Raw genomic sequence first — 15,171 nt, forward strand, 5'->3', positions numbered from 1 at the left:
CTGGACTTGAGATCTTCTCCAGGGCAGGGTCTACAACTCACTCTCTAGCCAGCACAGTCAGCACTGACTCTTTCTGAATGACTGAATGAGGAGATAAAGGGATACCTGTGTGGGTGGGTAACCAGGGAGTAGTTTTAGTGTGAAATATCGCCCCCCTTTTATGAGACAGAGCTTGGATAACTGTGTCAGCATGAACATAGGGCACTTGGTGGGAAAGAAGAGCAGAGGAAGGCGGGCAAGGATAGGGAAGCCCTTGACAACACATTTTGCTGACTTAATGACTTCAGGCCACTTGGTGTTTATGATGCGATAAAATCCCTTTGCATCCATGAGATTCTATTGGAGAGGCAAGTGAGGGAGGGGAGTCTGAATACAACCCTTAGAATGTAGGCGGCTCCATCAACATGGAGGTGAGATGGCCATTTGACCATTTTCCCTAAAGGCACTCTATAAGCTCCAATTGCATGAGATGCTCTACAAAAAGGTAGTTGAAGAATGCATCCTCTTGGGACCATTGGTTCTCTTGGAAAGTCACAGTATAAATTAGCATATTAAAGGCTCCCAGAGGTCATGCAGTTAAGAAACGTATTGTTAACTCAGCATTTTCCAAACATGGGTAGCCATAAAGGGAACTGTGTATATAATATCCATTAAGAAATGGCAGAGCATACTCTAGCAAAAATGATCATCACACCATCTTAACAGTGTTATTATGAAAGAATATCTCACTGGAACTTTGAGGACTGTTGTTCCTTATTCTTGGGAGAAACTCAGCTCAGCCATCAGGGAAATATGACCTCTTTCCTCTACTGCTGTTTGTGTGACAGCCAGGGATAAAAACATGCCCAGTGTTAACAACTACATTTTCAAATGGAAGATGATCAGCTTTCTGCTTCACTGTGCTCCCACAAAAGGTCCATTCCGAGTGCTGCTTTCTTATGTGCTGTCACGTGGAACAAGAGCATCAGAGAACAAGAGCCAGAAGAAATCTCTCCCTTCTCACTCAGTTCAGGCCGTGGGGCTGGGCAGCTAGGGTGTGGAGACTGTCTTTAGGGGAAATAGCTCTCTAAGTGCGCAGGGCACTGGTAATCAGTACTATTGGCTCAGGAGAGAAAGAACTCTATTTTAGGGCAAAGGAACAATCACTCTGACCTACATACACCATCACATGTGAGGCTCTAACAGTGGGAAAGTCAGGAAAGCATAATCGTCTCTTTGAAGAACGAGCTGGAATCTGGTTCTCAATCAGCAGGAGGGAAAAGGGTCAGAGCAAAGAGGCTGGAGGCTTCCTCCAGCACTGGAGCATGAAAATGGGCCAAGCATCCCTGCCAGAACTTTCTGGAGCCCTCCTTCTTAGACTGGACATTTCATGAGCCCTCAGCTCTTTTCCCTTCCTGATTGCTCAGGCTCCAGACCCTTCTCTGTTTTCTCTGCAGGCTTCCTGCTGCAGGCCCTCATCATCAGGCATGGGTGGCTTCCATTGTATGCTGGCGGTCTTGTGGTCCAGCTGCTTTCCCCTCTGCTGCTCTGCAGAGAGGTCCTCCTGCAGGACTGCATCCTTCATCCTCCAGGCCCCACCTTCAGTGGCTTCCCACCAACTTCAGGATATGCCACAAACTCCTTCCCCCGGCTTTCACATCACAGCCCTTTATGATGGGGCTCTTGTTTACTGTTTAATTCTGTGACCTTAAATGACAGAAACCAAGTTAATCAACCTGTTCTGCACTTTGCTCAAGACTCCCCTTCCCTTCCCCATGCCCTGACTATGCAAATACTGTCATTCTTTACGACCCAACTGAAGTTCCACATCCTGCCTGGTGTGTCTTTACAGAGTGATCTCTGTTAGGACCTACTACTAAATACCCTTGTAACACTAGGCTTCCTCTCACATTTTGTTAGCTAACTTTTATAGGTATCTTTTTTGCCCTAAGGAAACTCTACTATATGTTTGCTATTTCATTCATTTCTATTCTTTGGATTTGCTGTTTCTTTGAAAATACTAATAAAACTGATAAAGCTATGTTAAGGATGACCAAGTGAAGAAGAAACGACATAACCTATAGCAGGAATGACAAGACATCAGATGGTCAGTGATAATAGAGTGGTATTATAAATGACTATGGAATACATTTTAAAATCTAACTAGCATAAACAAATTTCTAAAAATTCAGCTTTCCAAACTGATACAAGAAGAAATGGAAAGCCTAAATGATCCTATAACTCATAAATAAAGACAACCAGTACTCTTTCGTAGTTGGATGCCTGTCCCCTTGACACACTGGGAGCTCCTTGATAGCATCACAGTGTATCTCAATATTGCCTGAGTGATGATGGCCATCTGACCCTTTCTAGTACCCTGGCGAGGGTTGGGAGAAGGAGGCCAGCTGCTCACAGACCACTCTCTTGACCCAGTGATTTCCTCTGGCCATACCAGCCCAACCCAAAGCCTCTGTGCATTTTGCAGAATTTCAGACAGACAAGGCCTTTAGCCTTCCACCTGCCTTTCCCCATCTAGCAGGCAGGGCAGGGTCCTAGGTCTTGACACCTGGGACTTCATAATGGACTGTATGTACAGGCACTACCCTTTGCTGTTCACAGAGGGTAGTGGAGGGGCTGAGGGAGAGGGGCTGATTGGGCTGAGGTCTCATTCTAGTGCATTAAATAAGCTGGCATGGGCCAGGAGCCCTCACTGAAGGAGAGCAGGGGAAAAGGCAAAAGGAAAGGATGTATGTCCTGCTCTCCAACTCCTGGGAGTCTCTCTCCCAAGAACATTGGCTTGGGGGACCCCCTTGCCAGGAGAAGACAGTCATGGGAGGCCTGTGTCCTCCTGGTCTTTGCTGGTGGAAACTCCAGCCTTTAGCATATGCCCCAGGGCCAGATGAGCTCTATCTTCTTATCCATTTTGTTTTATTGCCTGATTATCCCAGTTTTATGGTTTGTACACTATATTCTTTCAGTATTCACTTTGCTCTTTGTTTCTTATATCTTAATTGTTTTCAGCTGACAACGATTTAATGGCTTTCTTTTATCTCACTTTTACTTTTATCCATGGCTCATATTTTATCTAGTTCCCTCACCATATTCAACTTTTATTTTGAGTTTTATTTTTATGCTGTTCATTTTTATTTCAGCCTTGTTATTTGCCTTTTCTGCTGTTTTTAATGACTTTTTCCTTGATTCATCTTTTTGTTGGTAGCATACTGTTACTTTATTGGCTTTTATGCTCTTTCATTACAAAATGACAAGTTTGAGGCAGAGTCATGAAAGAGCTGGTTGTGAGGGTTGTCTAGTGTCTTTGAAAGGACAGCTCAAGTGGCCAGAAGCAGGAAGCCACTCATGCTAACTCCATCCAGTGAAGGTTTATTGGAAGGATACAGACAAATATCAAAGAAATGAAGAGGAATAAGGAATAAGGAATAAGCCTCGTTAGAAACAGAAAATTATCACCAACAACTGCTTTCTCCATCTGTCTCCCAATCTGGGGTCCCTAGTTTCTTCCTCTCTGCTCCTCTGCTTCATGTGCCCTCTCCAAACAGCACAGGTCTGCTTTCCCAGGATCCAGCCTAACCACCAAGCTCAAGTCTTCATGTCTTACAGTCCAGAACCTACTACCATGTAACAGACTAGTCTCGGTTAACCTCTGCCAAATACCAGGAAGAGAGGGTCTGATTTTGCAGTTCTGTTTGGCGTAGTTCCACTTCCAACCCTTTCCCCACCTCCATCAGCTTTAGCCATCAGGATGGCAGCAGATGGTGCCCAAGGCTGTACCTTCTAGGCCGTGGCAGGTAGGTTCCTCACCTAAGGGCAGTGATGAATATGGATGGGAGGGAGACTAGATGCTTTTCTCCTTCCAAATAATCCTGTGACAGCATCACAACCTCCTCCCAAAGATTCCCCTCCCTTCTGCATCATCCCTCCATCTCTTCTTTCTTCAACTAAGTATTCAACTAGATACTTTAAAGGTACTTAGCTGAATTATCTAATAGACAACTGGCCAAAATTCCAAATCCCCATCCCAAGAGATAAACCCTACCTGGATTTTGCTTTTAAATGCTGGAACAAAGTTGTTTTTTCATATCACATTCTCTACAGCCTCTGTGATGAGGTGTGCTGTAAATCCAGTGTCTTGTCTGACTATACAACCTCAGGACACTTGGCAAGATGTGCCAAGAGAGCAGTGTGTCAGATTAATTGAAATAAGCCATCATGTTATTTGTAGCATTCTCATGAGATTCCTTGGAAAGAGGCATAATGAAAGGTCCATGTGCTGGGTTTAGGATCATTTTATCATTTCTCGATGAAGTCTTAAAGCCAACAGGAACCACATTCCTGCCAGTTGGACTTGAGGGAAAGAACTCCTCTTGCTGTGAATGCTCCCTTATTCCTTTCTCCTGGTAGCAGACCTATATAGGAATTACTCTGGATGGCATGTAGAAGATGCTTGGTAAATATCTGATGAATGAACTGCAAAGCCATCTGACCCTAATGGAGAAGAGGAACTAATATCTGCTCAGATCTATTATGTTCTGGGCACTTTACACACTTAGGCTCTACAAGGCCAGTGCTTACAACCTTCTGACTTAATGGACATGGTCCTGAGGCTAAGAGCTCTCTGCCAGAACTAGGAAAGTTGGGGCTGAAAATGTAGTAACCTTATTCTGTTTATTTGTCATTGGGCTATATGATCTGTCTGCTAGAGACCTGAGACCTAGACTTTCTCAGTGGCACTAGAACCCTATTGCCTGTTTGAACGTGGCTGTAAGAAGCAACACAAAGGCCCTGAGGCTCCACTAGGAACAGCTTCCTTAGAGATGGGTACCCAGCAGGAGCATGAATGTAGGAATGACACAGAATGTGTCTGAAGCCTGAGGGTCATTTACTGGCTGTGTGGCTTTGGTGAGTCACATAACTTCTCTGAACTCCAGTTTGTTTTTTTCTAAAATTTGGTAAAATAACTAGCTTTCAGGCATGTAGACAAGATTTAGTGTGCTAATATACATGAAATGTCACAACTAGTGTTTGATGTATAGTGGACGCTCATTTATAGATGGCTTTACACTCCCTGCCCTCCTGCCACAATCAGTGTGACTTAAATCATAGCCTGAACCCACCTGCTACCTGCTGAAATGCACCTGAGGCCCACAGTGTTCAACGGTCATTGTTGACTGTCAGCGTTAGCTTAGCAGCTGGGCTTCCCCTGCGAGCATACTCTGCCCCACTCCACTCTACTCCCACCCTGCTGTCTAGAGGATGAGGTGCTAATTGAAAATCCCCAAAGGGCCCCCACATTCTGGGGGAAGAAAGAAGAAACGATGAGTCACTTTTCCCCTGTTAGTTACCGCTGGGTGTCTGCCAGCAGGAGCCGAGATCGTCTCATCCAGCAGATAGGAACCTGCTGTTTCTTGCTCATAGTCTTGGCAACCAGCCTGGCCCCAAAACAAGCAGAGAGTCTCAGGACCATACTGAGAGGGATGTGCCCCCTGAGTGTCAAAGGGGACCGATCCCAGGGAGCTCACAGTCACTGTGAAGGTTGCCAGGAGTGGGAAGGAGGAGATAGTGACTCTTCAGAGTAGTTCATTGGCTGAGACGTGCTGGGGGTCATTGGACAGCCTTTCAGCCAGAGTCCACCCCACAACTGGGAAGGTCGTCTCCATGTCCTGGGAGGTTGGCATTAGGGTAGTGGAGTGTTAGTGATGAAATGTGTTCTCCTGCTAGGGAGGGGGAAGTGGGAGGCTGCATTTTAAGTAAAAGAGCAAAACATAGCAAGAACCGTAAAACATTTATGCCCTGGGACTTAGTTTTTTTTTTTTTAATTTTTTATTGTTATGTTAATCACCATATATTACATCATTTGTTTTGGTGTAGTGTTCCATGATTCATTGTTTGTTCATAACACCCAGTGCTCCATGCAGAATGTGCCCTCTTTAATACCCATCACCAGGCTAACCCATCCCCCTACCCTCCTCCCCTCTAGAAACCTCAGTTTGTTTTTCACAGTCCATCATCTCTCCTGGTTCGTCTCCCCCTCTGACTTAACTCCCCTTCATTCTTCCTCTCCTGCTATCTTCTTCTTTTTCTTTTCTCTTAAAATATGTTGCGTTATTTGTTTCAGAAGTACAGATCTGTGATTCAACAGTCTTACACAATCCACAGCGCTCACCGTAGCACATACCCTCCCCAGTGTCTATCACCCAGCCACCCCATCCCTCCCACCCCCCACCACTCCAGCAACCCTCAGTTTGTTCCTGAGATTAAGAATTCCTCATATCAGTGAGGTCATATGATACATGTCTTTCTCTGATTGACTTATTTCACTAAGCATAACACCCTCCAGTTCCATCCACGTCGTTGCAAATGGCAAGATCTCATTCCCTTTGATGGCTGCATAATATTCCATTGTGTATATATACCACTTCTTCTTGATCCATTCATTTGTCGATGGACATCTTGGCTCTTTCGACAGTTTGGCTATTGTGTACATTGCTGCTATAAACATTGGGGTGCACGTACCCCTTTGGGTCCCTACATTTGTATCTTTGGGGTAAATACCCAGTAGTGCAATTGCCAGATCGAATGGTAGCTCTAATTTCAACTGTTTGAGGAACCTCCATACTGTTTTCCAGAGGGGTTGCACCAGCTTGCATTCCCACCAACAGTGTAGGAGGGTTCCCCTTTCTCCACATCCCCGCCAACATCTGTCGTTCCCTGACTTGTTAATTTTAGCCATTCTGACGGGTGTGAGGTGGTATCTCATGGAGGTTTTGATGTGGATTTCCCTGATGCCAAGCGATGCTGAGCACTTTTTCATGTGCCTGTTGGCCATTTGGATGTCTTCTTTGGAAAAATGTCTGTTCCTGTCTTCTGCCCATTTCTTGATTGGATTATTTGTTCTTTGGGTGTTGAGTTTGATAAGTTCTTTATAGATTTTGGATACTAGCCCTTTATCTGATAGGTCATTTGCAAATATTTTCTCCCATTCTGTCGGTTGTCTTTTGGTTTTGTGGACTGTTTCTTTTGCTGTGCAAAAGCTTTTTATCTTGATGAAATCCCAATAGTTCATTTTTGCCCTGGCTTCCCGTGCCTTTGGTGATGTTTCTAGGAAGAAGTTGCTGCGGCTGAGGTCGAAGAGGTTGCTACCTGTGTTCTCCTTTAGGATTTGGATGGACTCCTGTCTCACGTTTAGGTCTTTCAACCATTTGGAGTCTATTTTTGTGTGTGGTGTAAGGAAATGGTCCAGTTTCATTCTTCTGCGTGTGGCTGTCCAATTTTCCCAACACCATTTGTTGAGGAGACTGTCTTTTTTCCATTGGACATTCTTTCCTGCTTTGTCGAAGATGAGTTGACCATAGAGTTGAGGGTCCATTTCTGGGCTCTCGATTCCGTTCCATTGATCTATGTGTCTGTTGTTGTGCCAGTACCATACTGTCTTGATGATGACAGCTTTGTAATAGAGCTGGAAGTCCGGAATTGGGATGCCGCCAGCTTTGCTTTTCTTTTTCAATATTCCTCTGGCTATTTGGGGTCTCTTCTGGTTCCATACAAATTTTAGGATTATTTGTTCCATTTCTTTGAAAAAAATGGATGGTATTTTGATGGGGATTGCATGGAATGTGTAGATTGCTCTAGGTAGCATTGACATCTTCACAATGTTGGTTCTCCCAATCCATGAGCATGGAACGTTTTTCCATTTCTTTGTGTCTTCCTCAATTTCTTTCCTGAGTATTTTATAGTTTTCTGAGTATAGATCCTTTGCCTCTTTGGTTAAATTTATTCCTAGGTATCTTATGGTTTTGGGTGCAAGTGTGAATGGGATCGACTCCTTGATTTGTCTCTCTTCTGTCTTGTTGTTGGTGTATAGGAACGCCACTGATTTCTGTGCATTGATTTTATAGCCTGCTACTTGAATGAATTCCTGTATGAGTTCTAGCAGTTTTGGGGTGGAGTCTTTTGGGTTTTCCACATACAGTATCATATCATCTGCAAAGAGTGAGAGTTTGACTTCCTCCTTGCCGATTTGGATGCCTTTGATTTCTTTTTGTTGTCTGATTGCTGTGGCTAGGACTTCTAATACTATGTTGAATAGCAGTGGTGAGAGTGGACATCCCTGCCGCGTTCCTGACCTTAGGGGAAAAGCTCTCAGCTTTTCCCCATTGAGAATGATATTCGCTGTAGGTTTTTCGTAGATGGCTTTTATGATATTGAGGTATGTACCCTCTATCCCTATACTCTGAAGAGTTTTGATCAAGAAAGGATGCTGTAGTTTGTCAAATGCTTTTTCTGCATCTATTGAGAGGATCATATGATTCTTGTTCTTTCTTTTGTTAATGTATTGTATCACGTTGATTGATTTGCGGATGTTGAACCAGCCTTGCAGCCCAGGGATAAATCCCACTTGGTCGTGGTGAATAATCCTTTTAATGTACTGTTGGATCCTATTGGCTAGTATATTCGTGAGAATTTTTGCATCCATGTTCATCAAGGATATTGGTCTGTAATTCTCCTTTTTGATGGGGTCTTTGTCTGGTTTTGGGATCAAGGTAATGCTGGCCTCATAAAATGACTTTGGAAGTTTTCCTTCCATTTCTATTTTTTGGAACAGTTTCAGGAGAACAGGTATTAATTCTTCTTTAAATGTCTGATAGAATTCCCCTGGGAAGCCATCTGGCCCTGGGCTTTTGTTTGTTGGGAGATTTTTGATGACTGCTTCAATTTCCTTAGTGGTTATAGGTCTGTTCAGGTTTTCTGTTTCTTCCTGGTTCAGTTTTGGTAGTTGATACATCTCTAGGAATGCACCCATTTCTTCCAGGTTATCTAATTTGCTGGCATAGAGTTGCTCATAATATGTTCTTATAATTGTTTGTATTTCTTTGGTGTTCGTTGTGATCTCTCCTCTTTCATTCATGATTTTGTTGATTTGGGTCATTTCTCTTTTCTTTTTGATCAGTCTGGCCAGGGGTTTATCAATCTTGTTAATTCTTTCAAAGAACCAGCTCCTAGTTTCGTTGATCTGTTCTACTGTTCTTTTGGTTTCTATTTCATTGATTTCTGCTCTGATCTTTATTATTTCTCTTCTCCTGCTGGGTTTAGGCTTTATTTGCTGTTCTTTCTCCAGCTCCTTTAGGTGTAGGGTTAGGTTGTATATTTGAGACCTTTCTTGTTTCTTGAGAAAGGCTTGTATTGCTATATACTTTCCTCTCAGGACTGCCTTTGCTGTATCCCAAAGATTTTGGACAGTTGTGTTTTCATTTTCATTGGTTTCCATGAAATTTTTTGATTCTTCTTTAATTTCCTGGTTGACCCATTCATTCCTTAGTAGGATGCTCTTTAGCCTCCATGTATTTGAGTTCTTTCTGACTTTCCTCTTGTGATTGAGTTCTAGTTTCAAAGCATTGTGGTCTGAAAATATGCAGGGAATGATCCCAATCTTTTGGTACCAGTTGAGACCTGATTTGTGACCTAGGATGTGATCAATTCTGGAGAATGTTCCATGGGCACTAGAGAAGAATGTGTATTCCGTTGCTTTGGGATGGAATGTTCTGAATATGTCTGTGAAGTCCATTTGGTCCAGTGTGTCATTTAAAGTCTTTATTTCCTTTTTGATCTTTTGCTTAGATGATCTGTCCATGTCAGTCAGGGGGGTGTTAAAGTCCCCCACTATTATTGTATTGTTGTCAATGTGTTTCTTTGCTTTTGTTATTAACTGCCTTATATAATTGGCTGCTCCCATGTTAGGGGCATAGATATTTACAATTGTCAGATCTTCTTGTTGGATAGACCCTTTAAGTAGGATATAGTGTCCTTCCTCATCTCTTATTACAGTCTTTGTTTTAAAATCTAGTTTGTCTGATATAAGGATTGCCACCCCAGCTTTCTTTTGGTGTCCATTAGCATGGTAAATGGTTTTCCACCCCCTCACTTTCAATCTGGGGGTGTCTTTGGGTCTAAAATGAGTCTCTTGCAGACAGCATAGTGATGGGTCTTGTTTTTTAATCCAATCCGATAGCCTGTGTCTTTTGATTGGGGCATTTAGCCCATTTACATTCAGGGTAACTATTGAAAGGTATGAATTTAGTGCCATTGTATTGCCTGTAAGGTGACTGTTACTGTATGTTGTCTGTGTTCCTTTCTGATCTTTGCTGCTTTTAGGCTCTCTCTTTGCTTAGAGGACCCCTTTCAATATTTCTTGGAGGGCTGGTTTCGTGTTTGCAAATTCCTTTAGTTTTTGTTTGTTCTGGAAGCTTTTTATCTCTCCTTCTATTTTCAATGACAGCCTAGCTGGATATAGTATTCTTGGCTGCATATTTTTCTCGTTTAGTGCTCTGAAGATATCTTGCCAGTCCTTTCTGGCCTGCCAGGTCTCTGTGGATAGGTCTGTTGCCAATCTAATATTTTTACCATTGTAGGTTACATATCTCTTCTCCCGAGCTGCTTTCAGGATTTTCTCTTTGTCTCTGAGACTCGTAAGTTTTACTCTTAGATGTTGAGGTGTTGACCTATTATTATTGATTTTGAGAGGGGTTCTCTGTGCCTCCTGGATTTTGATGCCTGTTTCCTTCCTCACATTAGGGAAGTTCTCTGCCATTATTTGCTCCAATATACCTTCTGCCCCTCTCTCTCTTTCTTCCTCTTCTGGGATCCCAATTATTCTAATGTTGTTTCGTCTTATCGTATCACTTATCTCTCGAATTCTGCCCTCGTGATCCTGTAGTTGTTTCCCCCTCTTTTTCTCAGCCTCTTTACTTTCCATCATTTGGTCTTCTATATCACTGATTCTCTCTTCTGCCTCATTTATCCTAGCAGTTAGTGCCCCCATTTTTTATTGCACCTCATCAATAGCCTTTTTGATTTCGACTTGGTTAGATTTTAGTTCTTTTATTTCTCCAGAAAGGGTTTCTCTAATAACTTCCACGCTTTTTTCAAGCCCAGCTAGTATCTTTAAAGTCATGATTCTGAACTCTAGGTCGGACATCGTACTAATGTCCGTATTGAGTAGGTCCCTGGCTGACGGCACTACCTCTTGTTCTTTTTGCTGCGGTGATGTTTTTCGTCTTGTCATTTTGTCCAGAGGAGAATAGATGAATGAGAGAACAAAATGCTAACAGGTTTACAACGTCCCCAGCAAATATACTCTATACAAATCAGAAAAGACCTGAAACCAGGGGAAAAGAAAGGGAAAGAAAGAAAAAAGAAAGAGAAAAAAAAAAGAAAAAGAAAAAGAAAGATAAAAACGAAAACAGAACAATACAAAAAAAGCAGAATGTGATCAGATATGATCAGGCTAGTGCATAGATCAGTGCCACACACTAGATTTTGGGCGTATTTTGGTCTGTTAGAAAAAAGTGCTTCCTAAAATTTTAAAGGAAGAAAGACATATATGTACAAAATAAGGGTTGATACAATGAAGGGATAGAAGATGACTGTAAAGATGAAAGTTATAAAAGATTTTATAAAAGGACTTGATAAGATAAGAAGTTGTTTGAAAAAAGAAAGAAGATTTAAAAAAAAAAGAAAAAAGGGAGAGAATGTGATCAGGCAGGAGACTAGAACAGAGCCATACACTAGTGATTTAGGGTATGTTTTTATCTGTTAGAAGAAACTGTATCTCAAAATTTTAAAGAGAGAACAACTTATATATATATATGCCAAAAATAAGGGTAACTACTATGAAGGGATAAAATATGACTCTAAAAATGAAAAATAAAAAATGTTTTTTTTTTAAAAGATTGATAAGATGTTGGTTGAAAAAGTGAAAAAGAAAAAAAAAACAGTTAACAAAAATTAACTTTGATGAACTAATGAATCATGGTAAAAAAAAAGCCATAAATTCTATGTGCAGTATTCCCCTAGCGCTGGAGTTCTCCCGTTCTCCTTGATCGGTAAACTTGGTCTTGGCTTGCTGGCTGTTCGTGCTGATCTTCTGGGGGAGGGGCCTGTTGCTGTGGTTTCCAAATGTCTTTGCCGGAGGCTGAATTGCCCCACCCTTGTCGGTCTGGGCTAAGCAAGCTGCTTGGGTTTGATCTCAGGAGCTTTTGTTCCCTGCAAGCTCTCCGTACAGCCTTGGAGGACCAGGGCAAAAATGGTGGCCTCCCAATCTCCACCCGGAGGAGCTGAGAACTCGGGGCCCCGCTCCTCAGTGCGCCCCCAGAGAAAAGCAGTCACTCCCTTGTCCCCGGTCTCTGGCCGCTCTCTGTGCTCACCCGGCCTGTGACGTAGCGTTTCTATCTCTGGCACCCGACCCCGTGTGGAGTCTCCAAACCCAGCAGATCCCTGCGGTGCGCTCCCGCACCACTCCTCCCAGGGGAGAGAGGGGAGTCTCCCCGGATCTGCCGCTTGTTGGGTCCCTGCTGGAGGAGCAGTGGCCCGACTGGGCCGCGGATCACAGTTTATGGCAACCCCGAGCTGAGAGCCCGCGCCTCGGCTCCGTCTCTGCAGCCGGCTTCCCCACTCCGATACCTGGGAGCTCTAGCGCACTCAGGCTCCCCCGGTGTTTCTGTGACCCCAAGGGTCCTGAGACCACACTGTCCCAGAAGGATTCCACCCCCCGCTTAGCCACTGCAGCGACGTCCCTCCGCCGAGCCAACTTCTAAAAGGTCCGATTTTGTGCTCCGCGGCTCTAGCACTTGCCAGAAGTGGCCGACGGAGGCCCCTCCCCCGCCGTCTATCCTCCCGAATATCGCCTTGGATTCACTTCTCCGCACGTCCTACCTTCCAGTAAGTGGTCGCTTCTCTGTTCAGATAGTTGTTGCTACTCTCCTCTTTGATCTCCTTTGAGTTCGTAGTTGTTCAGAATGGTTTGATCCCTATTCAGCTGAATTCCTGAGACCAGACGAAATCCAGGTCTCCTACTCCTCCGCCACCTTGCTCCACCCCCCGGGACTTAGTATTTTTACTTCCAGGAATTCATCATCATCTGCTAATGATATTTAAAAATATATATATGAAATTGTATATCCCAGTGCTATTTATGGTTGTAAGAAATTAGAAACAACCTCCATGTCAACCACTTAGATCAGGTCATATATGTTAGCCATATTCATAGAATGGGACAGTATGTAGCCATTAAAAGTAGTGCTTGCAAGGAGTCTTTATTAAGCTAGGAAAATGCTCTTATAATATGAAACAAAGATGTAGGACACAGAATTGCACATAAAGCATGATCTCTGCTATTTAAAAAAAAAGTTCACTGAAAGAAGATTGGACATAAATATGCCTAAAAGTTAGTTTTGATTGCTTCCCAGAGGGAAGTTTACCATTCTTTTATATATATATATATATATAAATTTTACCTACTGAGCATGAAGATAAAAACTGAAAATGAAACAAAAATAAAACCAAGACACACCAGTGTGGATGAACTAAACCCCAAAAAATAGACTCTGGTGTGGAATTTCAGGCACTACCAGGGCTACATTTGTTGGAATTAGAGCCATCATGGGACTGTTGAATCACCCCGCCCAGAGAGTGGCCCACGTGACTGACTGCTGAGCCCGCTCTGACAAGGCTGGGCTTTGGGAACAGCCCAGTTTACGAGGGGCGGTTGGGAGTGTGTGCCCGTCAGAAAGCCAGGCAGGCCTGGCCAAATCAGGCCCTGCAGGGGAGGCCTGGTGGAGAGAGAGCATGGCCCCTACCATGGCCTGGCCCTGTTTCCTGAGAGGACCAAACAGTGTATCCACGTGTGTTCCAAGACTTGACCAGACAGGTGTAAATGAATGCTTCTCAGATTGGCTCCCTCAAGGGACAGCACATAACAATGAAATAATAACAGATTTATTTATAGCCCTTTTACTGAAGTACTTGAGAATTTCTTTTTTTTTAATTCTGGAATTTCTCCAACTTGTGGAAACACTGACAAAGATTAGTTTTATTTTCTTCTTGAGAAAATTTGGTCTGGCCCCTAGAGGTTCTTTCCTGCTGACCCCAAGCCCACCACAAACACCCCTGGTTTGGGCCTCACTGGCTGGGCCTCTGACTCTGATGCATAATTCCTCATTTATTTGACAAGCACCCTTGGAGCTTCACTGTATGTTGGAACCCCATCCGCTCACACAAGTTGGCAGAAGGAGGCACAGATATGAGACCTTCCATGACTGGACTGTCTGTTCCTTCTGGGATCTTCTCTCCCTCTTCAGCCCCCATGGCTCCCACAGAGGACCAGGTAGACTTGTGGACTCAAGTGGTAGCAGTGGAAAAATGTGGACATTGGCTTTGTGGCTTACAAAGAGTGCACCTGCCTTGGGTTTGGCTTCCGTATTAGGGTCCGAGGGCTACCATAATAAAGTGCCATAAACCGGGTGGCTGGAAACAACAGAAATTTAGTGTCTCACTGTCCTAGAGTCTAGGAGTCTGAAACCATGACGTCAGCGGGGCGATGCTCTCCGTGAAGCCTCCAGAGGAGGATTCTTCTTTGTCTTTTCCAGCTTCTGGCATTTGCTGGCCATCCTTGGCATTCCTTGGCTTGTGGATGCCTCTCCCCAGTCATGTGGCCATCTTCTGCTACATCTCTTCACATCTTTCCTCTTTGCGTGTCTCTCTCTGTGTCCAGATTTCCCCCTTTTTATAAGGACACCACCGTATTGGCTTAGAGCCCACCCTAATGACCTCATTTTAACTTGCTTACTTTTGTAAAGACCCTATTTCCAAATAAGCTTGCATTCTGAAGTTAGAATTTCAAGGTGTCTTTTGGGGAATGCACAGTTCAATCCACAATGATTTCTAAGGCTGACTTAGCCACCCACGAAGTGTGTAGCCTTGGAAATCCCACAACCTTTCCAAACCTCAGCCACCTCTTATTCTGTAAAATGGGAGTTAAAAAGAACACCTAACTCCAAGGTCACTGCAAGGTCTAAAGGAAGTAATATGTGTGAAGCAGGTAACATGATGCCTGGCTGATTGTAGGTGTGACTTCTCATTGTTGTTAACAAGCTACCACTTGCAAGCCACACGGTCTCTCCGTTCAGGGGAGAGTCCAGCCTAAGCCAATAGGGTTGATACTGTGGCTCTAGCTCCACACCGTGGTGGGTCCAAGGGTGGCATGCCAGAAGGTTCCTCCTAGGCTGAGTAGCCAGGTGTCACAGCAAGCAAGAGCACAGGACCAGACGTAGGGCTGGTGATGTATCAAAGTTCGCAGAACTGAACAATTGGAGCTTGCCTTTTTAAAAAACAACCTCACAG

General features: G+C 43.7%; 1 protein-coding gene across 6 annotated transcripts in view; it reads left to right on the plus strand.

The window, feature by feature from the left end:
• The window catches only part of CLSTN2 (calsyntenin 2), a 647,841-nt gene that overhangs the window by 440,297 nt on the left and 192,373 nt on the right, over positions 1–15,171 (plus strand). The window lies entirely within an intron of this gene.

The sequence above is a fragment of the Zalophus californianus genome, chromosome 1, assembly GCF_009762305.2.
Source record: "Zalophus californianus isolate mZalCal1 chromosome 1, mZalCal1.pri.v2, whole genome shotgun sequence".
Taxonomy (NCBI): domain Eukaryota; kingdom Metazoa; phylum Chordata; class Mammalia; order Carnivora; family Otariidae; genus Zalophus; species Zalophus californianus.